This window comes from Cebus imitator, unplaced genomic scaffold (genome assembly GCF_001604975.1).
Source record: "Cebus imitator isolate Cc_AM_T3 unplaced genomic scaffold, Cebus_imitator-1.0 Scaffold355, whole genome shotgun sequence".
Taxonomy (NCBI): domain Eukaryota; kingdom Metazoa; phylum Chordata; class Mammalia; order Primates; family Cebidae; genus Cebus; species Cebus imitator.
The window spans coordinates 1,582,682-1,608,095 of NW_016107670.1; the positions used below are offsets into that span (position 1 = coordinate 1,582,682).

Below are 25,414 nucleotides of genomic sequence, written 5' to 3' on the forward strand. Positions count from 1 at the left end.
GAATGAGTGTAAAGTCAGCTGCTGAAGCCTCCATCCCTTTCCATGTCACCAGGCTGCTTTCTCCATCAACTTTTCTCTTCTTCTGTCTATGGTCAGTGACTCACCTTGCAGGATTTGGGTCTGTTGGTTAGAACTGTGAAAATAATCAAATTAGGATAGAGATGCCATTCATTTTGCAAAAATTTGATTTTGCAAAAATTTGATTTTGCCATCTTAGTGCATTAGGTAAGAAGAGCTTTCAACTAACCTTGAAGAGCCTGGATTTTCCTTCTAAGTGTTTAAAGGGAGAGAGACTACTTAGTCTATGTCTAAAACTACAAAAATGAGATTGACATTTTTCTGTTTTAGGTGTTTTATTCCTGAAAATGATTCTTGACTTGGCAGTCATTCCTGGAGAGATTACCACTCCTCTCATCATTTTGGTGATGATTTTTGTTTTTGTAAGAGCTCTCAGGAGCAAGGGCAGAAAGCAGGTGTTTCTCCTGACTTTTGGTCCTTCTATTATTTTTTGTCCTTCTGCTAATTCTTATTCTTAATCTAACTTCTAAATTCTTAATCTAATTTCTTTAGATTTCTTTTTGTTAATTCTTAACAGTCAAATAGGAAATAAAGTGAGCAAACTGATTTAACTATGCTTTTTTCCATGACACTTGGTCTCTTGGTTCTTTTTTAGGGTTTGAAACAGTATCAACATGTCTATATTAGAGCTTTTTTTATTTGATACACTATCCAGAAATTCAAGCCAAAATTCAAGAAGAAATTTGTAATATGCTTTCAGGTGAAAAATATAATTCTTACAATTATCATTTTTCTTTTTAAATCAAAAAAATAATCTTTTTAAAGATGGAAACATTGGGCTGAAACCACCCAGATTTGAAGACAGGAAAATTTTACCATACACAGAAGCTTTCATAAGTGAAATATTCAGACATGTCTCTTTTCTTCCATTTACTATTCCACATTAGTAAGCATATAATTCTCCTTTGAAACAGCAACGAGTGGTGGGGTGGAGGCATTGAAGAATCTTAAGATATTGGAATATTTTAAGTACTTTAAAATGTACATTGTGTTATTATTCTTACTTTAAATATTATTTTAAAATACCATAATACAATTTTTGTGTTCAGCAAAAGCATATTTTGTGAACATTCTTCATTACTAAACTATGCTGTCATTAGCTTTTATTTTATGTGTACTAATCATGGAGACAGAAAAATATGGAAAGTCCAAACAACGGATACTCCAACCATAATATGTATTTGGCTATGAAAAGTCATGCAAACTTGCTTAATTTCATCTAAGGAGCAGACTTAGCTTCCTTCTGATATGGATTGGTTTTTAGTAGCCTAGAATTTTGCTGGACAGTAAACTAAAGAAGCTAATGTCACAATTAGATTAAACAGAGTATTCATTTGCAGATACTTGAAACTTTACCGAATCTTATTCCAGAATTTCCAGCACACAAATGTATGCAGCATAGACTAGGTAGATAGCTTCATTAAATACATTTGTGGGAAACCAAATTTCTGGTAGTTTGACCTGTTTTTATTCCACACAATTAAAAATTGTTAAAGAAAAACTAGAATTCTTAGAGTTTGTTCTTCCCTCCCCTTTAAATAGTGAAGGAGTGGGATTATCTGTCTTCCCAGGAAACTGATATAATCATTTAGTCATTGGTGTGAGAGCATGCAGTGTCCTTAGCTAAGTGTCCCGAAGGGCAAGACTGCCAGCCGAGCAAAGTCAAGGCCAGACAGCAAGTGACATAGTTCCCTGTATTTTGCTCATTGTTTGCTGTCTTTATTCACACACAGTGACTATTTTCTCACAGTGATCCTTTTTTTTTCTAGCTGCTCTGTCAGATCCTCTCTCAGTTAAGCAAATTTGATTTTAACAAACTTTAAAATTTCTTTAAAAGTCCTACCTATTTAAAAGCAACTCTTCTGTCCCAACAACTTTTATAAGGTGACTTTGGGTGCTTCATAAGAGTATTATCTACACTTCTGCTAAGCACCCAGGAACAGAGAGGCTCTGCCAAATTTATAGGCATCATTTGGAATGAAAGCGATCATCTAATTAGGGCCCAGTAAATTCATCTGAGGGTCCAAGTAATAGCGAGATATATGTATTAGGACATAGGTATTCATTGTATTGTTAAAACTAAGGAAATACATTAAAATGTAAAATTAAAAGGACTATTGCATTGGCTAATGACAGCAGTGAGATATGAACCAGGAATTTTGTGGACACAAAAAAGCTATCTTACTTATACTGTTTAGCACTGATCTATTCTACTACACTTGGAAGTTTATTGTTTTTCAATTAAAATGAAAATAAAAGGCACAAAATATGATAAAAATAAATTTAAACAAACTAAATGAAATAAACTTAAGTAAAAGTGAGGGAATGTGTTCTCTTTCCAGGTCCATGAGGGGGTGTAGCTTTAAGGACAAAAATTTCCCCGGCGCCATGCCCCCCCTCCCATCTCTCTCCATCTGGGAGATTCAACGGTTTATGCTTGAATTTCACGGGTGCAGGAAGAAACTAAAAGTTAATCACTCCAGTGGAAGTTCTAAGGGACTCCTTTCATTGGCCAGCAAAAGTTTGCTATTACATATAACATACACACACACACACACACACACACACACACACACACACACACAGGAAAGACCAAACCATATCCTAATAAATATTTACTGCATATGTGTTTCTTAAAAGTTGTGTGGACAGCTACATATGTACATGAAATTTAAGGAATATAAAAGGAGAGAGAGAGAAACTCTACAATTCGCCCTTATATTTTAATACCAGTGAAATAAAATTTTACATATCAGGTTTCTGTAAAATAGAAGCATATGACTTCTTATATGAGTAGAATCTGAGCAGCTGAATCCACAGTGGGAGTGTGGATAGAGATAGGCAAGTAGCCATGCATGAGGAAAGGTAACCCTTCCAAAAAGCGAGTCTATTGCTTGTTTGGTCTTTCCCCTTGTTGGGTTTTGAGAAACTCAATAAATAACATTCATATCATTTGCCAAAGTTCAGTACTGGCCACAAAGTAGACATGGGCAAAATAGAAATTATGTTATTAGCTCTTTAAATAATCAGAGCTAGTTTTCACAATGTGGCTTAGAGCTAGATCAAGTAGACCTCAAAATGGACATACTTCTCTTCTCAGTCTCTGGCTAGGTCAAACACCTTCAGGTCTCCACTGAAGGACAATAAATTCAGCCTATTTCTGATTGTAGGTGAGATGAATCTTCATTACAAATTGGCTAATCTGAAGAGAGATCCCAGAAGTAGCTAGACAATGTACTTCTTCTATATTGAGAGAAGTAGTATGCCTTTTCTCAAACTCATCAAATTGAAATGTTTCTGCTTCTCTTGGGGAAGTGGGTATGAGAGTAGGGTAATGAGGTAGGGGCTGCCACAAGGAAACATAAAATGATTTGAATCCAACCCATGAATAATTATAGAGGTATAAATGGGAGAGGCAAACAGGTTTCAGAAAGGAGTTTGAGTATGAGACTAGAAAAATAGAATATTTGCTTTAGAGTCAACTTAGAGACCATTCAACCCAACCAACACCCTTGTTTCATAGCTAGGAAATAGACTTGCATAATAGATACAGGATTTGCCCAACATCTCACTGAGGACAACATCCAAAGTTCAGATTTCCTTGCTCCAATTCCATTGTTCCTTATGCCCAGTACTAAAAAGTGTGAGATTTTGTCTTTCTAATCTACTAATAGACACAAACACATTGAGCACACAGAAGTACTTAATAATTCCCTTAATTGTTTCCTGATGTAATTTGATCTGCCTACTTATGGTCAATGCTGTTACAGAAATATTGAGACAGATTTCTACAGAAATGTTTAGCTCATAGAAGTGCTTTGAATATATTAAGTGCACAATATGCTTAACTCATGCAAGAAAAATAATTTGACAAGAAGTGGAAATTGTTTTAATTAATGAGAGAATGAAGATATATAAAGATACATTATTTTAGTAAAAAAAGACAAAAATAAAAATAGTCTGTGAGTTGCAGGCAGCAATTTAAGGATGGGTAATTTGAATTGACAGGATGTGCTGTAATGCTGTTTTTTGCTTTCTAGTACTGCAGTGGACACTACTCTGAATGGATATTTCATTCCCAGGCAAATTTGCACCTATATTAACATGTATCAAGTAAACCATGATGAGTAAGTCACCAAAATTAATCTTTGAATAAATTTGTTTGCTTGCTTGGTTGTTTACTGTTTATTAATCTGAAAAAGATTTACATTCTTAGCCAAACTTCACTCCTGTTTCTCTTGAAAGATACTGGAAAGATGTTCAGTTTCTCCCCTCATCTTTAATGCAAAGTGTGACATATTGAGATAAATTGAGGAAAAATCGAACATAGGGCAAATCCAATTTCAAAAGTGGGCTCATTAGGAGAGATCTGGGTTGAGGACTTCATGGGCTCACCTTTTGCATGGTCATGGCTAGTATATTGAAATGCAGTCTCAAATTCCCCACTGGAATGTAAGCCACAAGCAGGGATTTTTTTTTTTTTTCTATTTTTGTTTGTATACTTTTCCCTGTACCCCAGCACCTGGATTACTGCCTCACACATAATTGGCACACAGTAAATATTTGTTGAATAAAATAAAGTTAGAAGTTCACCCTCATCAACTATGAAAGAGAGGGCTGAGAGGAGGGTTCCTGATGCAGTGAAAGTGAGGATCATGACAGTGGTGATGGTGGTGCTGAGAGTGAGGATTACAGGCTCCTACTGTGGGCGAGGCACAAAATCTTGAAGTATCTTTCCTGAGCCTCAATAATAACATGATGCATTGGTGCTATCATGATCCCAGTTTTACAGATAAAAAAACCCTCAGCCAGGTTAAATACATTGTCTAAGGTCACCTGTTCAGAAGGTGGCAGAGGTAGAACTCAACTCCAAATGTGTAAATTTTATGTAATGGAAACCAAGTGCTACTTGTGGTGGTCAGGACTTGATGTTTCCAGTAACTGATAGAGACTGCATTCTTATGCACTCAGCAGAGGGTAAATATCTTATACAGCCTTTCCTCTTCACCCAAGATCTCATCTGATTGATGTTTCAGGCTCCAAGCTGTTAGAGAGGGAGGTGATTATATCCTGTGTACCTAAAGGCAGCTTCACAATCTCTGTAAACAGAAAGATGGTAGAAGACAAAGCATATCCTATCCCACTGCAACACTTACTGTCACAGAGATTGACACTTCTATTCTCCACAGCTGAGCATTTTAAAACCACTATAAGAAGAAATACAGCCAATGTATATTTTAATGACATTTGTTCTTACTTAGTATAATCCTAAGTATTCTATTAATAATAACCCAAGAACTTGTGATTATAATGAATATTGAGTAATGTTCAAACAAACTGAGTTAACATGGGTACTACTAAAGAGATACCATTTGTATGGAGGCACTTGTTTAAGCTGAGTATGTAATTCAAGACTTGATATTATAAGAAAATCCCTCATATTTAATTAACTTAAAGCATAGGTCACAAACTCAAGCATCTATTGAGCAATGAAAAATACCAAAAATAAGTGAATTGCTCTCAGTGAAGCATTGTGGTGCAGGGGTCATCTGCCACATCTAACTCAGCTCAGTGAGCTCTTGGCAAGCAGGACATTATCCCAGTGTTGTCAGTTTTCACAATTATAAGAGAACTTGGAAATGCACATTTATGTGAAATCTGACTTTTAAATGTTAGCAACAATAAATTATTTTTAAAAGATTATGAGATCAAACCAAAATGTACTGGAGGACTGTGTAGAGAACTAATCCTTTAGGTCTGTGGCCTCTGGTACAGACAGAAATCAGTTTTTCCTTCTGGAGAGATGATGACATCTATACACAAAAAGGGCCAGCTCTTTGTGAAGCCAGGTCAGTCCCTGATATATGGTTTAGGACCTACAGAAAACATGCTAACATTGGTTGTCATAAACAAGCCAAATATGGTGCCTGTAACAAAAGATTAAGATAAAAGAAAGAATCAGGTACACAGTGATTTGGGAACTGTGGGCAATCCCTCAATTAGAGCTGCTTTCTGAAGACCCAGATCCTCTCTGTATTGTACAAAGGCCACTTCCTAAATATATTTTTACCAGAGTGAGAGATGTGGCCCAGTCTCATGATTCTTATTCAGTCTGCTTAAAACAAAAGATACTGAATATTTATTAATTTTTGTTTATGTCATCAATTTGGAATATTCTTATGAGAATTTTATGGAATGCTTCATTTAAAATAATTAAATTTATGGCTCACCCACACCTTAAAGTTAGTGAGCCAATCTTGCAGGTGAGCCGAGCTAGACCTGGCTCCAGTGTATGGGTTGGCCATGAAGCCAAAACTATCCCCAACTACAAGCAGAACTTCGCTCCTTGGGGAGTTCATCTGCTTAGATTCTCAGACTGAGTGGAGGGTTTCTTATCTAACTCAGAAAAATTTATAAAGTAGATTTTTAAGTATTTTATTCACTAATGAATTGATAGTCATTTTAGTGAAAATTAAGTGTAATTGTACTAAATATAACTCGATTTGTCAAATATTAAAAGTAAAAGTGACGTATATATTTGTAATTCTATATAATCATGTCTCCAAAAGTACTTATACATATATGTATACACACTTCATCTATGTATACCTCCTTTCTCTATATATAATTTATAAGAAATATTCTAAACTTAAAGTAGTTCATGCAGAACAAAATTATTGTGGAAAAGTTGTCAATAATAGCAAAAAGTGAGAAAATAATTTCTTTTTAAAATGTTGTTTTTGTCTATTTTATGCAGAACTATTTGGGATAATCCTAACTTATTTAGACCTGAGAGATTTCTAAACGAAAACAGAGAACTGAATAAAAGTCTCATCGAGAAAGTTTTGATATTTGGAATGGGCATCTGGAAGTGTCTGGGAGAAGATGTTGCACGGAATGAGATATTCATTTTCATCACTACTGTTCTGCAGCAGCTCAAGGTGAAAAAATGCCCCAGAGCCCAGCTAAACCTGACTCCTACATATGGGTTAGCCATGAGGCCAAAACCATACCAACTCCAAGCAGAACTCCACTCCTCAGGTAGTTTATCTGCTTAGATTCTCGGAATGGGCAGTAGGTTTCTTATTTAATTCAGAAAAATAGATGATTTGAGTTTATTTAACTAGCAATGTATAGTTCACATCCCTGAGCTATACTATTAATGCAACTCTGTGACATATTTTATAAAGTATGTTGTATAGCTGTAGTTTCAACATGAGACTTATTGTCTTGTGAGGATATTTTAATATAATAATGAAGTGTGAGCCTCACACAGTGGTGTCCCAGGTGTCATGTGGGTGTGAGTGGTGGATTGACAAGGCAGGCAAGGGGACTCTGTCTACCTGCCCTTTACGCCAGCTTCAAATAAACAGGTATACTCATCTTTGCTTTAAATATAGGGTTCAGAATAAAGTTCTGATGTTAAATATTTCCAGTGATTTAGGGTATGGGTGCTCAAGAGGGCCAGAGAAGGGGGCTAGAGTAGCCTAGCAGAGAGCATTGCATGGTGACAGTAGACGACCTAGGCTAGAGTTAGAGAAGGGATTGCCTCAATCCCATTTTGTATCAGATCATGTATTTTTGTGATTTAAAATTTTAATTGTAAGTCAAATTGGTGTTTTCACCATGTTACCAACTTCTTTTGGTACATACTAAATATATATATATATATATATATATATATATATATAATTAATAGTTTACCAGGACTGCTATAATAACAGAATACCAGAGGCCAGGTAGCATAAACAACAGAAATTTATTTTCTCACAGTTCTGGAGGTGGAAAGTGCAAGATCAAGTTGCCAGCCAACTTGGTTTCTTCAGAGGCCTCCCTCCTTGGCTTGGAGGTGGCTGCCTTCTTGCTGTGTCCTCATACTGCCTTTTCTCTGTATGCACACATCCCTGGGGTCTCTCCCTCTTTTTATAAGAACAATAGTCATAATGCAGTAAGGCCCCACTCTAACAGCCTCATTTTAACTTAATTATTCTTTAAAGACCTTATCTCCAAATACAGTCACATTCTCAAGTACTAAAGGTTGGGGTGTCAACACATCAATTTCAGAGTGGGGGAGACACAATTGAGCCCATAATAGCATATCATGAGAATAAAAGTAGCTGCTGATTTTTTCTTTAAATGCTTTTAAATGTAGGACTCAGCACCAAGTATGTGCTTTATTAACTGAATTTGTTAATGAGCTAAGGCATATAAGTGAACTTAAAATGGACATTGAAAGAACTAGTATTTCAGATTCAAAGTCTGAGGTGGAATTGCATTATAAAGGGTGTGGAATACAAGCTGGGAGGCAAGAGAACATCTGGGGTCTAATTCAACTGGGGACAGCAATGAGAGAGGTGTGACTCTCTAGTTAACGATGATCTTGGCCAAGATGTGCAATGTACAAAGTAGGGAACTTTTAAGCAATTCAGAGACATTGAAAATTAAAGTTAATATGTAGTCTTTTTTCCAATATAAATAAATTCAACATTCTCCTTGGGAATGAACAATTGAATAGCTTGTGTTTCTCTGTAAGAGCTTTTGAAATTATTTATATTATCCTCATGACAGTGTGTCAAAATGAAACTATTCTTATATCTGTACTTGTCAAATTTTCTGTATACTCAAGAAAATGGTGATGACTAGAAACTGTGAAAATCTTCAAATCTGTTTATCTGATATTTTCTTTAAAGAATTATATTTTTCTAATCACTTTTTAAAAAATAAGCAAACCTTATACTTTCAACACCTTGTATTGTAAAATGCTAGTTTGCACTCTTTCTCTGCTCCTACAGCATAATTAAATAGTATACTATTGGGCTTTTTGTATAATTTATGTTTGTATTTGATGTATTTTAGAAACATGGGTGAGAATAAAACTGGGAAAAGAAAATGTAAAAGCAAAATAAGAATAGCTTTTCTTTGTCATTTAATATATAATGATAAATTCATTTTAATTATGTATATTTACTTATCCTAAAATAATAATTTATTTCATGAAATATGTAATCAGAAACAACATAGTATAACTGCATTTATATATATAAACTTGTACTACAAAAGTACTTTAAATAGTAATCTGGAAACTACTCACAGAAATCATTATAACTATAGAGAAGTGATAATATATGGATATATGCCTCTGGTATACCATACTGGTATCCATTACCAGTATACCATAACTGGTAATCCGAGATGAGTGAAGACTTAGAGTCAACATGTATGAAGTATAAAAGCACAGTTGCAGGAATTAAATATCCTGCTTCACACAAGTATATGCAGACACATCTCCCAGGCCTCCCTGTAGCCATGGCCCCTGGGGATTCTTGGTAACATTATAAAGACAAAGATCAGTGTGGAAACATTATCCACTGATGCAAATGAGTGCAGGATGTGCCTGGTCTCAAGTTCTTTAAAGAAGAAACTTGCACCCAAAATTTAAAAGAACAGGATCTTCTCCCACATTGCAATTCTCTAATTTATTCCCAGTTAAACCTATAATTCAGCTGAAATATCAATCCATAATAACACAAGAAAAAATATGAACTATTTTAAAGAAAGACAGAAGGGGTCTTTGGGATTTTTCTATCTACATAATTATTAATTAGGCTGTGAAATTTGTCCTGGTTTGCAGATGGTTCCTGGACTCTGGAAGTGTAGATACACAATTTGATATTTCAGGTTCATATGGGACCTCCTCACAAAATTCAAGTCATGCTTTAAATAAACAAGTAAAAAAAAAAAAAGCACTATGCTACATGCACTTTAAGAAATAGCTAAAGGGAGTTGTTTTTATGGCTTAACAAGCTATAAAAACAAATTCCCTGTGAGGAATACCTCCACTGGATTTCTCTTTAGATAAACAGAAAAATGCAGGATGCAGTCAACATGTTCTTTATCAGATACATTGTTAACAATGGAAGAGCCAAAATACATAAAAATAATAAAAGTTTACAGGTCTTTTATCCTTCAAGTTGTTTCCAGAGAATAGTTTACTTCCATTCAGTATGACTATCAGGCTCCACAAAGAATAAACTCTACACACAAAAGTGTTTTTATTTGCTATCCCTATATACTGAAGCATGGTGCATGAATATCATTTCCCAGCACAGTGGATGATCAACTTACAAAACGTTTATTTTAATGGCTCTTAAAAGTCTTTCTGAGTTTCTGATGTTTTAAGATTCCTTTACTAAACCTAATTTTCCCTCTTTTCCAGACATTATAGTCCCATTCATTTCTATAAGGTGCTGCACTGGGGTGTAATCATTTGATGATCTCTTGATTACTTCCTCCATCCCTGCCCCAGTACCTAGTTACATTTATTATTTTAAGGCTGATTTCTACCACCGTGCACACTCCCCAAATGCAAGGCAGTCTGTTTTGCTTCCCATTGTATCTCCAGTGTCTAGCACTATTTGAGGCATGTAGTACACATTCAGTAATGTTGGATTGAATGTTTGGTGAATGATGGAATGAATTAAGGATTAAATGAATGGATTTAGTGAGAGAACAGGAAAAGCTATAGCAAAAAGGAAGTGTCTAAGAATGTCTGGTAAAGACAGTATCTCTGATATTTCTGCTTACATTTTAATTTCTACTGTGTAGCTTACAACTCCTCAGCCTAAAAATCTGTTCAGTATTCTCACACTTTATTTAATGTACAAGGTCCAAGGTCCAAGTCTCATCAATGAAGCACTTAATTCTTTAAAAAGTTTTTCTGTTATTATTATTTCAGAGATGGGATCTCACTTTGTCACCTAGGCTGGAGTGCAGTGGCACAATTGTGGCTCACTGCAGCCTCAAAGTCTTGTAATCCTACTGCCTCAGCCTCCCAAGTAGCTGAGGCTACAGGTATGCACCACTACATCCAGCTATTTTTATTTTTTGTAGAGGCAGTGTCTCGCTATGTTGCCCAAGCTGATCTCAAACTTCTGGCCTCAAGTGATCCTCTTACCTCAGTCTCCCGGGGATTACAAGTGCACACTACTGCTCCAGGCTCTCTCTCCCTTCCTCTCATTTTTATGGCACATTTTAATGGAAATTAGCCCTCATATGTCTTTCCAGAACCACAATCAAAATATGTCCTTGGTATTTAGGAAACTCCAAAGGCAACATCTCAAGTGCGTTCCAAAATGTCACTGAGCTTCTCCCATTCTGACCTCTGTATCTTGCCAACACAAAAGCTTGAGTGGCAGACAATGCCATTGGCTCCACCAGAAACGTTGTCTGATGGCATCTGCCATGTCTTTGGTCCATTCTGATGGAGAGAAGGATCACTGTTCTCTCCATGTACAGCTTGTATCCAAGCATGGGTGTTGGAATTTACCTATTTTTCAAGGGTGTAACTGAGATTTAGCTATAATTTGGAAGAAAATTTACTTGAAGGCTTCAGGCTATTGGAAAGGATGACACCAGAAAAATTAAAAATTTCTGTAGCCTACTGCTTAAGCACGGACTCTTCCCAGACCTCATCCTGGACCAGTTCCTTGTTTTCTTTCTCCCTGAGGATAGGTCCCCCCACCTACTCCCTATCCTGACCAATCCAATCCCCATTAGAACTGTTCACTCCAGCTTATGAGCACTTTGAGGCCGGTAAAACAGAGAAGCAAAGGAGCCTTCTCTCAGCCCCAGAGAACTGTCTCTTCTGGCCTTTGTCCTGGGCATAACTCTGAATCTTCACTTCCTAATCTAGGATTACCTAAGACTCACAGAGGGAAAGTCTGATCCTATAATCTCAACAGACATTCACATTATTAGTTTCCAAAATGTGGGACATTCGCTTTTATTTATCATCACCTTGCTATGCTAAAATCAGATAAGCAAGCATTCATCTTGATATGTTCCGTTTCTCTCAAGCTATTGGTATTTCCTTTCGCTGCTAGAGATCAAGTCCCTAACAGCGTACTCTGTATGTCAGGCAACAAAGTAGATATTTCTAAATTATTAATTTTGACACAAACCATGGAACAGGCATTAGTACTTTTTTTTTTTTTTTAAAGACAGAGTCTCATTCTGTCTCTCAGGCCGGGGTGCAGTGGCATGACCTCAACTCACTGCAACCTCTGCCTCCCAGGTTCAAGTGATTTTCCTGCCTCAGCCTCCTGAATAGCTGGGACTACAGGCGTGTGCCACCACACCTGGATAATTTGGTATTTTTAGTAGAGACGGAGTTTCACCATGTTGGCCAGGCTAGCCTTGAACTCCTGACCTCAAGTGATCCACCCGCCTTGGCCTCCCAAAGTGCTGGGATTACAGGAGTGAGCCACCACACCCAGCCTCCTATGATTTTTTTTGCAGAAAAAGAGGCTCAGAAAGATGAATATACACAAGATACTCTTCAGGTAAGGCTTAATGCAGGATTAAAATCGACATCAAACTCAACTCAAAACTTATATAGTTTCCATAATGACGATACTTTCAACAGTATATGCCTTAATTTAAAAGAAATTTTGGCAGCATCTCAAAATATAAAGTTGTGTCTCTAGAACATTCCAAAGTTATACCATTCAGAAAATCAATTTCAGTATAAAAAAAGTCAAACCTTAAATGTTTAGAAGAATAAAGAAAACTTTCTTAAACAAGATACTGAAAATGCAATCCATAAAAAAGCAGTTCATTTTCTACATTGACATTTTACCACTCAACAAAAGGCATAATAGACAAAAGCAAAAGAAGCCAGAGAGTGAAAAATGATGTTTGGAACACATAGAGTAGACCAAGGATTAAGAAGACAGAGGATTAAGTATCCAGAATTAAGAAGACTTTATTTAAATTAATAAGGAAAAAGTAACCAATCTCCATTCCAATAAATGGGAAAGGTTTATAAATATGTAAAAATATGAAGGTCCAACAACCATGAAAAGATACCTACCTCAGTAATAATTAGTGAAATAGATATTAAAGCAAACTAAAATACCATTTGCACAAGTAGGTTGGCAAACATTCTACAATTTACAAATAGGTCAATACAAATAGTGATAAGCATTTGGAGAAATGAGAACTTGCAGTCACTCTGATTGGGTATGTAATATGAAGAAACATTTGAAAGTTTTAAATAAACTTGAAGATGACTTGCTTGAGATTTAGGACTTTCATTAGAGAAATCCTCACACATATGCAAAAGAATGTATGCATTATCCATTGTAGCTTTTTTTTAATAGTGAAAAACTGGAAACAACCCAATGCTCATAAATAAGATGCTAGATATACATAATTATGTTGTATTCATATAATAGAATTAAGTAGTGTAAACAAGTATGCTAGTGTTACATAAATCAATATGGATACTTCGCTGAAATATTCAATAAAAAAATAAATTGCAGAAGTACATATGGAGCAAGATATTATAATATTTACATTTTTTTTTTTTTTTGAGACAGAGTCTTACTCTTGTCACCCAGGCTGGGGTGGAGAGGCACAATCTCAGCTAACTGCAACCTCCACCTCCCGGGTTCAAGTGATTCTAAACTAAAATTTAAAACTAAAGTGTGATTCATGCATGCAGATGGTTAATATGTAGAAGTATATTTTTTGGAATGAGGGAATAATACATTACAAATAGCAAGTGTAAAATACTGCATGTACACCTTTATTGATTTTGTCAAAAGTATAGGAAAAGAGAAAGATGTGGCAATGTGTTGTAAATAGAATGCTGACAAAACTATGGTTTTTTTCAAAAAACATAATACTATAAATACAATACTACTATATTAAGAGCATAAGCTTAATATGGAGCATATATTATTTATTTAAGATTATAAATTCCCTCCACATCTGTGAACTCACTCATGTAAATGGTAAAGAAATGTTTAAGTGTGGCAAGTATCTGTCACAAAGTTAGTAGATCTGTTGTAGAGGGATGATATAGATGGCAACACAATAATAGTGGGGGACTTCAATACTCCACTGACAGCACTAGACAGGTCATCAAGACAGAAAGTCAACAAGGAAACAATGTAATTAAACTATACCCTACAACAAATGAACTTAACAGATACTTAGCAAACATTCTACTCAATATCTGCCAAATATACATTCTATTCATCAGCACATTCTGCAAGACAGACCATATGATAGATCACAAGTCTCAGTAAATTTAAGATCAAAATTATATCAAGTACTCTCTTAGACCACAGTAAAATAACACTTGAAATCAATTCCAAAAGAAATCCTCAATACCATGCAAGTATGTGGAAATCAAATAACCTGCTCCTAAATGGTCATTGGGTCAACAACAAAATCAAGATGGAAAAAGTGGTGCTAACAGGAAAGTTCACAGCATTAAATGTAGTCTTCAAAAAGTCTGAAAAAGGACAGACAATCTAAGGTCATACCTCACAGAACTGGAGAAAGAAGAGCAATCTAAACCTAAACCCAGCAGAAGCAAAGAAACAACAAAGATCAGAACAAGACTAAATTAAGTTGAAACAAACAAACAAACAAACAAAATACGAAAGATTAAAAAAAAAAAGTCAGTTCTTTGAAAAGATAAGTAAAATTGATTTACTTTTAGCAAGATTAGCCAAGAAAAGAATACAGATGATCCAAATAAGCTCAATTAGAAACAAAACGGGAGATATTACAACTAATACCACAGAAATACAAAGGATTATTCAAGACTACTATGAACACCTTTATGCACATAACTTAGAAAACTTAGAGGAGTTGAATAAATTCCTGGAAATATACAATCCTCCTAGATTAAATCAGGAAGATATAGAATCTCTGAGCAGACCAATAACAAGCAACAAGATTGAAATGGTAATTTAAAAATTGCCAACAAAATAAGTTTGGGACCAGATGGATTCATAGCTGAATTCTATCAGATATTCAAAGAGAAATTGGTACAATTCCTATTAACACTATTCCAAAAGACAGAGAAAAGGGGAATACTCCCTATATCATTCTATGAAACCAGTATTACCCTAATACCAAAACCAGGAAAGGCATAACAAAATAAGAAAACTACAGACCAATATACATGATTATCATAGATGTAAAAATCCTCAACAAAATACTAGCAAACCAAATCCAACAGCATATTAAAAAGATAATCCACCATGATCAAGTGGGTTTCATACCAGGGATGTAGGGATAATTTAATATATGTAAATCAATAAATGTGATATACCACATAACAGAATTAAAAACAAAAAATCACATGATCATCTCAATAGACACAAACAAGCATTTGACAAAATCCAACATCCCTTTACGACTAAAACTCTTAGCAAAATTGGCATAGAAGTGACATATCTTAAGGTCATAAAAGCCATCTATAACAAACCCACAGCTGACATTATACTGAATTGGGGAATGTTGAAAGCATTCCCCCTGAGAACTGGAACAAGACAAGGATGTTCATTTTCACCACTTCTATTTGACATAGTACTGGAAGTCCTAGCCAGAGCAATCAGACAAGAGAAAGAAAAAAAGGGCATCCAAATTGGTAAAGAGAAGTCAAACTGTTGCTGTTTGCTGATTGCATGATCATATACTATAAAACCCTAAAGACTCACGTGAAAAGCTCCTAGAACTGGTAAATGAATTCAGCAAAGATTTAGGATACAAAATTAATGTACACAAATCAGTAGCTCTGCTATATACTAACAGCAACCAAGCTAAGAATCAAATCAAGAACTCAACTCCTTTCACAATAGCTGCACAAAAAATAAAATACTTAGGAATAAACCTAACCAAGGATGTGAAAGGTATCTACAAGGAAAACTACAAACCACTACTGAAAGAAATCACAGATGACACAAACAAATGGAAACACATCTCATGCTCATGGATGGGTAGAATCAATATTGTAAAAATGACCATCCTGCCAGAAGCAATCTACAAATTCAGTGCAATCCCCATCCAAATATCACTATCATTCCTCACATAACTAGAAAAAAATCCTAAAATTCATATGGAACCAAAAAAGAGATGTCATAGCTAAAGCAAGACTAAGCAAAAAGAACAAACCTGGGACATTACATTACCCAACTTCAAACTATACTATAAGGCCATAGTCCCCAAAGCAGCATAGAACTGGTATAAAAATAGGCACATAGACCAACAGAATAGAATAGAGAAATAAATGCAAATATTTATAGCCATCTGACCTTCCACAAAGCAAACAAAAACATAAAGTAGGGAATGGACACCCTACTCAACAAATGGTTTTGGGATAATTGGCAAGCCACATGTAGAAGAATGAAACTGGATCCTCATTTCTCACCCAATACAATAATCAACTCAAGATGGCTCAAAGACTTGAATCTAAGACCTGAAGTCATAAAGATTCTAGAAGATAAGGTTGGAAAAACCCTTCTGGACGTTGGCTTAGGCAAAGACTTCATGACCAAGAACTCAACAGCAAATGTAACTAAAACAAAGACAAATAGATGGGACTTAAACTAAAAAGCTCTCCACAGCAAAATAAATAATTAGCAGAGTTAACAGACAACCCACAGAGTGGGAGAAAATCTTCATAATCTATACATCTGGCAAAGGACTAATATCCAGAATCAACAAAGAAACCAATCAGCAAGAAAAAAAAAAAAAAACAAGAAAAAATCCCATCAAAAAGTGGACTAAAAACATGAATAGACTATTCTCCAAAGATACACAAATGACCAACAAGCATATGGAAAAATGGTCAACATCACTAATTATGAGGGAAATGAAAATCAAAACCACAATGTGATACCACTTCACTCCTCCAAGAATAGCCATAATTAAAAAATCAAAAAATGGTAGATCTTAGTAGAGATGCAGTGAAAAGGAAACACTTTTATACTGTTGGTGGGAATATAAACTAGTACGGAAAACAGTGTGGAGATTCCCTAAAGAACTAAAAGTAGATCTACCATTTGATCCAGGAATTCCACTACTGAGTACCTACCCAGAGGCAAGGAAGTAATTATATGAAAAAGACACTTGCACACACATTTTTATAGCAGCACAATTTGCAATTGTAAAAATATGGAACTAGACCAAATGCCCATCAATGAGTGGATAAAGAAAATGTGATACACACACACACACACACACACACACACACACACACACACATGCACACTCTGGAATACTACTCAGCCATAGAAAGAAATGAAATAATGACATTTGCAGCAACCTGGATAGAACTGGAGGCTATTAATCTAAGTAACTCAGGAATGGAAAATCAGACACTGTATGTTCTCACGCATCTGTGGGAGCTAACCTATGAGGAAGCAAAGGCATAAGAATGATACATTAGACTTTGGGGACTTAGGAAAAGGTTGGGAGTGGCGAGGAATAACAGGCTACACAGTGGGTACAGTAGTGTACACTGCTCAGTGATGACTATACCAAAATCTCAGAAATCACCGCTAAATAATGTATTCATGTAACCAAACACCACCTCTTCCCCAAAAACCTGTTGAGATAAACAATAAATGAATGAAAAATAAATAAACATACATATAAAACATAAAAAAAGTAAAGGAGCTTGCCACCTCCTCCTTGCTCTCTCTCTTGCCATGTGATGCACCAGCTTCCCGTTTGCTTTCTGCTATGATTGTAAGCTTCCTGAGACCCTCACCAGGAGCAGAGGCAGATGCCATGCTTTCTGTACAGCTTGCAGAACTGTGAGCCAATTAAACCTCTTTTGTTTACAAATTACCCGGTCTTAGATATTCCTTTCTAGCAATGCAAACAGATTAATACAGCAATATTATTATTTTACATAATGGAATCTAGTATATAAAACCTATTATTTGAAGAAGGAGAAATATTAGCCTTTGGTTTTTAGATAAGAATCAAAGATTTTGTTTTTCTCAGGCTATTGGGCAAGACAGATATGAAGTCCATTATCTCATAAATAGAAAGTTGCTGTTTGCATTTTAGTTATAAATGATTCCCTCTATTTAAGGAAAATTAACTTGTTCACTTCTACTCATTGCTTCCAGCCCTGGACTACACACACACGCCTTTGTTGGGGATCTTTTTATTATAATATAACATATATACAGAAAAATGTACAAAACATAACTATAAAGCTTGATGAATTTTTACAAACAGAGAACTACCAGCATCCCAGAGCCCCCTGTCCTCTGATTCCCCTTACAGTCTCTGGTTTCTGTGCTTCAAAGACAGCCTCCAATGCCATAGTGTAGCTTGCTTTTTAATTGTCTATAAAGGGAAATAAACAACACATGCTCTTTGTGCCTGACTTATTTTGTACCACACTGCATTTGTAAGATTCATCCATGATGTGTTTGCAAGACATATTTCCATGTGGTATAGCTGTATTTCATTTATTCTCACTGTTGTAGAGTGTTCCGTTAGGTGAATACAACAATTTATGAGTTTATTCTGTTACTAGTAATCACTTGGAGAGTTTCCAGTTTGGTTCTATTACAAATAGTGCTGCTTGGGCATTCTTGGGCACATTCTTTGGTGAACATGTGTACACACTTCTGTTGACGATATAAACCTAAGATTGGAACTGCTGAGTCACAAACATTCATTTGTTTAATTTTTAAACAGCAAGCTAGTTTTTCAGCATTGTCGTACCAATTTACACTCCTACTAGTGCCATAAAACAGCTCTTTGGTTGTTCCACACCTTCTTCAGCATTTGATATTTTCTGTAGCTACTTTGAGGGCCAACATATCCTTATTAAAGACAGATCATGAAAAACATCCCTGACCTGACACCTTAAGTGAACTTAATTTTGGCAATGTTAGCTAGTTCATTCTTTCTTAATGAAATGCATCTGGGACAGATTGAATGCATTCATCCACTCAAGTCCTTCAAAAGTGAATGATCTCCCATTCTCCCCCACCTCCTACCAAACACAAATGGTATTAGCTCACAGTTACCATGGCCCCCTGAGAAAGCTATTTTAGCAGTAGTTCCTTTTTATAGTTTCTTTCGGTAGAGATGCTGTGTATTTTCTCCATTTGTGAGATCAAACTCTACATTTAAAAAACATTTCAGCTATTACAATGTCTACATTTTGTTCATAATTTAAAAGTCATCTAAGACAAGTAACTTTTGTTTATCTTGTGGCATGCTTCTTTTATGTTTTCCAGAATCCTATTTTTCATTTCATAATTGGAACAGAAAAACAGGATTTTTTTAAATTGACTCACATTTCTAAAATTCCTTCTTGGTCAAAAGTGCAAATCTGTTGACCCTTTCAAACTTTTGTTGTTCTGACAAGAAAACAAAATTTAGAAAGAGATAGTTTTGAGTTCTTATTTTTTTTCATTGCCTTTGTCTTTCTTTTCCTCTGTTTTACTCTGTATCTTTTCTAATGAATAACATTCTGCTTCTTATTTACTTATGTTTAAAATAAAGAATTTGACTTTTTTCATGCTTTTCTAGAAGTATCGTTTCATTAGAAAGATATTTCTGGACAATAAAACCTTAAGTGTTAACTGTGAAATAGTTTTATTGACAAAATTTGAAATTTTTCTATTGCTTATACAGTTTGATAATTCTATGAATTCTACAGAAGGATTTTACATGTAATGATCTTTTAATAACTAGTCCCCTAGAAAGATAAAAGTTTTTCACACTTAATTTAATTTTCCACACTTATATCTTTAAATTTGTTTCTTCATTTTGTTTCTGGTAATTTTTGCCATGTAAAAATATGTAATTTTAATATATCTAGCTTTTCCTTTATGGTTTCTGTGATTCCTGTCATACTTGGGAATAGCTTTCCCATTTCAAATTTATACAAATAGAAATCTAAATTTTCTTTCAATATTTTTCTTAGAGTAAGAATTCAATTCTCTTTTCTTCTACATGGATAATCAAACATATAAGCATTGTTTATTAAATTAGACAGCCTTTCTCACTAACTTCCATTAAAATCCTATATCTACTAAATCTTTCTATGGATGCTCAGGCATATATGACTAATATATTTACATATTCCTGTGCTAATATTGTACATTTACCTTTGCATAGTTACTTCATAGTTATTTTAGTATCTCAAAGTCTCCTCCTTTGCCTTCTTGTTATTATTCATAAATTTCTTGACTATTTCTAGAGAGAAATTTTTCCACATACATTCTAGAATCACTTTGTATTGTTTAACAGAAAAGCTTATAAAGATTATAATCTGAGTTGCATAACATTTCTATATTAATTTTAGAAGCAGTGACATTTCTATAATTGGTCTTATTAAGATTATTTTATGAACTTCATTTGGGTTTTATAAATTAACTTTTATATAAATTTTATGCTACTACTGCTATATTTAAGTCTAAGAATTTTCACATTTAGTCCCGATTATAAATAAATCTTTCTTTTTTTCCTTTGCTTCAAACCTTGCTATTGCTAGGACAGAGAAAAAGTTACTGATTTTCTTAAGGTATACAAAGTTAATTTTAAGGTTTCTTCAAGAGCTACTGGAAAGAGACAGACACATTCTTTATTCCTGGAACAGAGATTTTGGCAGACATCTGGTCATGAGGAGTCTGAGAATCACTCAATATGAAGGAAAGTAGAATCTAACGATCGAGACATGGCAAGTCCCAGAGCTATTATTTGAACTACTAGAATAAGCCATATTTGAAACCATTACCAGTTATCCTTTGCAATTATTTTGAGCCAGCAAATGTTCCCTATGTTTATTTAATTTAAGCAGGTTTAGGCTGGGCACAGTCTCTCATGTCTGTAATCCTGCACTTTGGGAGGTCGAGGTGGGCAGATCACTTGAGGTGAGGTGTTCGAGACCAGCCTGGCCAACATAGTGAAACCCCATCTCTGCTAAAAAAAAAAAAATACAAAATTAACTGGGCATGGTAGTGTGTGCCTGTAATCCCAGCTATTGAGAGGCTGAGGCAGGAGAATCACTTGAACCCCAGGAGGCAGAGACTGCAGTGAGCCAAGATTGTGCCATTGCACTTCAGCATCGGCAACAAGAGCGAAACTCAATTTAAAAAAAAAAAAAAACACCAAAAAACAGGTCTTATTCTTCATTGTTTATCAAATAAGATGGTACAGAAGTTTGAATTTGGCTTCCTGAGATAATTCTTATGCTGGTAATCTTCAGACAAAATACCAGAACCAATACACTCTATTACCATCATAAGAATAAAATGAAAAATAATTTAATGGTATAGAGTTCACCATAGAGAGTTGCTTAAATGTTATCAGAGATGTATAGGATAAAGCTTAGATTGCTTCATTAAAGAGCTGAATTTTAATAGTTATTGATACAATAAAAAGTATAGAAGGCTCTAAATGCAAAACTATAAAAATGAAATAAAGTAATTGTGTAAAAGGAAGATGAAGAACATTTATTCTATTGCTTGCATAATATAAATTTGATATATTTATATTTCTCTTCCAAGGGAGAATTTAGAAATTCACTAGGCAATCCTAACTTTATTCAAGGCAATTTTATGAATTAAGCAAGACACTAATTACACTATCAATAGCATAACTGTGCTGTTTTACTCAGAGAAAATATAACTTGAACCTACAGTGAGGTAAAGTTCTTTCTATATACATCTTTGTTTATCCTGTGGATTTGTTTCCTCGTTATTGGCTTCTTAAGAAATCATTGCTCAACTCTGATTTTGTTTGTGTTTCAGCTTTAAAGTCACGTTGAGACCAATGAACATCTTTCAAACATGTAATTGGATTTGTGATTATACATAGGGAATTTCTTTTCTTTCTGTTGAAAAATGGTTGGGACTCAAATAAAAGTAGGACTGACCATGTATCACTCAGGGTGCCAAAACATAATTTCTGTATCATTGGTCAATTCATTTATTCATCATTTCACTTCACACACTTATGGAGTGACTATAATGCAGACATGTTTACATACACAGCAGAAAAAATCACTGGAAAAAAACAGACAAAAGTTCTTACTCTCATAGAAATTAGATTCTGAGAAGAAAAGATATCAAATAAACCTTAAATATAAATACACTACAGATATGTAAATTATGTAAAGTGGCAGTAAGTGCTATGATGTAATATGAAGTACAGTATGGGGGATAGAGAATAATAGTGGAGAGAGGGAAGGATGCCCTTTCAGATGACAGTCAGGAAAATCTCCTCTGATAAGGTGGCATTTATTCACAGAGTTGTAGTGAAGGAGAAATCAAAATGGATTATCTAAGGGAAACACCTTCCAGGCAAGTAAGAACCCTGAGACAAGAATATTCTAAGTATATTTAAGAAATAGCATGAGGTCTGAAGGGTGGGATATGATATTTGTTTTAAAAGATTGCTCTGTTTGCATATGACAATAGGCCGTAGAAAGGCAAGTATAAAAGGATATTACACACTTGCAAGATGTTTACTGAGAAATGACATTCAGTTTAGTTTGGTGTCATGGATCAGGGTTTAGAAAAGAGAATGAACCTGGAGGGACAAACTAGAGATATTTAAAATGACTCTGCAGACTTGGCTTGAGTAACTAGAACTGCATGAAGATTAGGGTTGTGTGTGTGGGCATGGGTGTTTGCATGTGTGTGAGTGTGTGCCAAAAAGGGGTAGACTGAAATAAATCAAAGTCCAGTTTCAGATAACAGAAATTTAAGATGGCAACTCAACAGTAGATGTTAGCAAAAAAGTGTGTAAGTCAGGAGTATCCAGGAGATATTGGGACTAAAGATAAAATCTGAGGAATTTTAAGCTTATAGTTGGTATTTAAATACTTGGAATTGGATGAAGTCACCTACACAATGAGTATAAATGGAGAAGAGTTTATGAAACTAAAGAGAAATCAACAAAGGGGACAGCAAATAATTTTTTTTTCAAAAAGAAAGGGAGTCATTAGTTATGTCGAAAGCTGTTAATAGCTGAGGCAAGATGATTATGGAGAAATGACATTGAATTTTTCAGTGTAGAGGTCATTAATGACCTTGACAAGATTCATGTATGAAAGAAATTTTGTGTTTCAGTGGACAACTATATATGGTCTGACAACTCTTTTGGGGTATCATATTCTACACCTGCTCATTGTCTTTGAGCTGTTTTGCAAATCTTCGTTAAGTGGGAGATAACTGATAAAATCTGATGTTGACTTCCTGTGATGTTAATTGACTTCCTGTGTCCAGTTTGGTAGTGAGGTAAATGAATGTGGAAAAATCAGTTTTGTCTGCATTTGCAATTGATTTTAACATTCTTGTGCTCCAGATAAGTTAGTGCTGTTTAACTTTTCCTTTGAATCAGTTAGAACATCTCCCTGGTTCCCTCATATCATGTAAGATTATTTAACACATGTTTGTTTTCATATCTGCATGAGGGTCATGATTTCACCTTTTTCTGAAACTTGCCTTTTAACATTAGCATTGGTGTAGTGACGTGGGCAAAAGCCTGACTCAGATGCATTTGACAGAAAATGGAAAATAGAGTCAAGATGGTTGATTTGATATTCAGGAAAACCTTTTTTGGTAAAGCATATTGAAAAATCTCAACACTATTTAACAATTTTTGTATTTGAATCAATGTAGGAAAGTAAAAGTAAGGGAATCTAGAGGTTTAAATTAGAAACCAAACTTGATATAAGCAGGCAATCGAGGCTGGGCGCGGTGGCTCATGCCTATAATCACAGCATTTTGGGAAGCCAAGGTGGATGGATCACTTGAGGCTAGAAGTTTGGGACCAGCCTGGCCAACATGGCAAAATTCTGTCTCTACTAAAAATACAACAATTAGCAAGGTGTAGTGGTGCACGCCTGTAATCTCAGCTACTTAGGAGGCTGAGGCATGAGAATTGCTTGAACTAGGAGGTGAAGTTTGCAGTGAGCCAAGATTGCGCCACTGTACTCCAGCCTGGGAGACGGAATGAGACTCTTTCACAAAAAAATAAAATAAAATAAAATAAAAATAAGAAGGCAATCCAGAGGGGTGAGTGAGTACCAGATCTGCTGATGTGCAGGTTCATGAGCCCTTGGGACAGGAAACAAAGCTTGAAACTTCAGCTGCGGTAGGATCCCCAGCATAATGCTGGGAGTGGCAAAATCTCAAGAAAAAAACCTGGCTTTGCTTTAAAATGGAGATGTCTGAAACACTTGTCTATCCTGAACTTAGCTCTAGATAAGCCAGAATAAAAGATGAACGATTATCTGCTGAGAATTTCTAACCACAAGCTGGCACACACCTTGTTTGTTGAAAGCCTGAGGTACAGCAGGTGTGGCTAGAACAATGAACAGGAGGAACTGTGGTCTGATCTAAGTTAAGTCTCGGACGTCATCTCCTTGTTACTTTAACATAAAAGATTGTGAACAATAACTTCTCCATTTCAATGGATAATTCAGCCATGAGGCCATATCTTGATTCACATCATAAAAGCCCAAACATTATTCTTTTTTTGCCATGCACACTTGGAGGTACAAGGATGTTAAAATCTACTCATCGCACCCCTCCCTAACTCTTATCTTGCAAAAATTGGCCTGTTACATAATAATGATATTGCCTTGAGTTTTTATCAAGTAGTATGTTTACCCAGAAAAGATTATTTTAAAAAGGTGTTCTTATACATTTCTCCCCACTTCTTGCATTTTGTATTTTCTTTGGAACAAAAATGTTATTTGCCTTTGTTGGCATGAATAGTTACATTTTTAGGGAAAAATCTCAGAATTAGAAACCAAACTTGAACTAAAGTAAATATAATTCTTAGTAAAAAAAATCTGAGACATCAAATGTATTTATTTAAAATAAGCTTAGATTTTTTTTTTTTGAGCTCAAATCCTGTGATAATTCAATCTGAATTTATTTTGGTGCTCTCTCACTCACACCCATCTTATGAAAACCAAAGCATTTGGGGGTCTTTTACTCATCCCGGTTACCACTGAGATGCCTTGTCTAAACTTACAAGGGCTACTGAAATCTGAGAGCCCTGAGTTTTAGTGCCATCTGGAAGCCCTGTAAACTTTGCAAAGGCTGTGAGACTCAGCCTAGACTCCAGCCCCTGGGGCATACTATGCAGCCACACCCCTCCCACCTAACCCAAAACTGCTCACCTCCAGCAATGCTGTGGAGAAAGCTGTAGGTTCCCTGGGAGTCTGCAGATCTCTCTTTCCATCCTGGACTTCTGGGCCTTGCCACCCCTCTCACTTTCTCTTTTCCACAAGGCACATGTCTCTCTTTCTTCTATCTGGCATAATTCCCTCAAGGAGTGCCAGGGAGGCAGATTATCTGCTGTATAATTAGCCTTTCTGTCTTACAGCACAAACCTCCTGCGAGGTTAAAAGCATGAAGGAGCTGGCTGCCTTCTTGAAGTGGACATAAATGGAAAAAAGATCCATGAAGCACAAAGCACAAATTCTGTCTCAATTAGTTATGCTGATTCACAGCTTGCATCCTCCCCTCATAACCTGAAATAC

At 35.4% G+C, this 25,414-nt stretch overlaps 1 protein-coding gene and 1 long non-coding RNA gene across 5 annotated transcripts in view; one reads left to right on the forward strand and one right to left on the reverse strand.

Annotated features, from left to right (window-relative positions):
• Window positions 1–25,329, reverse strand: part of ALDH1A1 (aldehyde dehydrogenase 1 family member A1) — a 166,631-nt gene extending 141,302 nt beyond the window's left edge. For 2 of the 4 annotated variants that reach the window (XM_037730603.1, XM_037730604.1), the window contains exon 1: window positions 25,052–25,329. The gene's annotated coding sequence lies outside the window, so the exon portion shown is untranslated. The remainder of the gene's footprint in view (window positions 1–25,051) is intronic. The other 2 variants (XM_017506398.2, XM_037730605.1) reach the window with 2 other exon arrangements.
• LOC108287789 lies at window positions 679–7,392 on the forward strand. The gene is made up of 3 exons (XR_005196577.1): window positions 679–964; window positions 4,119–4,205; window positions 6,836–7,392. It is a non-coding gene; the product is annotated as an uncharacterized LOC108287789 (long non-coding RNA).
• Window positions 25,330–25,414: the final 85 nt, after the last annotated feature.